The sequence below is a fragment of the Pteropus vampyrus genome, unplaced genomic scaffold, assembly GCF_000151845.1.
Source record: "Pteropus vampyrus isolate Shadow unplaced genomic scaffold, Pvam_2.0 Scaffold74, whole genome shotgun sequence".
NCBI lineage: Eukaryota > Metazoa > Chordata > Mammalia > Chiroptera > Pteropodidae > Pteropus > Pteropus vampyrus.
Window position 1 is genome coordinate 867,062 of NW_011888855.1, and position 1,443 is coordinate 868,504.

Here is a 1,443-nt window from a genome sequence, read left to right on the forward strand (position 1 = left end):
TTGTCCCCCGCCCCCCGAGCCAGGGATTCGCTTAAAGGAGCAGGGAGGCGGGACTTAATACGTCACCTCTTCCTGGTTGGTTTGAGGTGGGGTCCGGCCCCTAGGTTCGAATTTCTGAGCCTTCGTAGGATACGGAGCTGCCAATTAGGGCCGAGCCCTCGGCTGGGACATCAGAGGTGGGTCCTCTGTGTCACGCCCTGGAGGCCGGATGTTCAGTCGTTCTCAGCAATGCACTCTGATTGGGCTATCAGATTGGGGGTGTGGCCCGGGTCCCTTAGGCTCGCCTTGGCTTTTCTAGGGTTTGCAGGAGATACACTTGGTATCCTGGGCCTCAGGGCTGCGAGCTGCTTTGGACCATGTGTTCGGCCGTCTTCCTTTGGGTCGGCCCATCCAGGAGGGCGCACATCGGAAGCGGGGAGAGGCGCAGAGTAGGCTGGGGGCCTTCCCAGCGGCTCTCCGGCCTCGGGTTCGGCCGCCGCGAGCGCCCCCGCCCCGCCCCCACAGCCGGATGTTGTGATTCCTCTCCACCCACACGGCCTCGCCCGCCCTCGGCCTCTGCTCCCTTATAAGGCAGCACTACCACCCCGAGACGTTGGGATGAGCTCACGCCCATTATACAGGTGGGGAGCTGAGGCGCCAGAGGTCCCGTAGCTGGCTTCAGGCTGAAGACTAGTAAGAAAACAAGGCCCAAATTTCACAGCTAATGAACCTCTAGCTCAACGTCCTACTCCTTCTACCTCTCCTTCACACACCGGGAAACAGAGACTTGCCCAAACTCAGCGAGTAAGGCAGAACCTGATTCAACTAGGCTTCTGTTACCTATCCATTCATTCATCCCAAACTATAGAGCATCCGCTTTGTGCCAGGCACGGAGCCAAGTGCTGGGGAATACAGTGGTGTCAGCAAGATAGCCCAACTCCCTGCTTACATGCTAGGAGTGGGGTAAAGGGGATAATCCTGTAAATAAGTAGGATGGTTTCAGAGAGTGATAAGTGCTATTAAGACTGAAAATTAATAAAGAGAAACCTCATTTAAAATGGAGTCAGGAGGCCAGAAGAGGGAGCCCTCAGGCACTATAACTGGACATTAATTATGGACCCCAACAGGAAGGCGTCAATTAGGGAACAACAGGAAGACACACCTTGTAAGTTAATACTACTTTACTACTCCTGCGGGAGGAAGGAAGGTTTCCTTTCTTGCCCAGCAGCCCAGCCAATGAGAAACCATCAGCACCTTGAACTCTTCCTTTCCTCCCGTGAACTTTTATAACAACCTCTCTCAACTTCCTTTTTCTCTATAAAGAACGTTCCTCTTTGCTTGTTGGACTTGCCTACGGTTTTGCTATAGTATGCTTGTCCTGAATTGCAATTCTCTGCTCTTCCGCAATAAGCCCATTTTGCTGGTAAAATAACTGCCTGGTTTTTTGTTTGTTTTTGTTCTGGG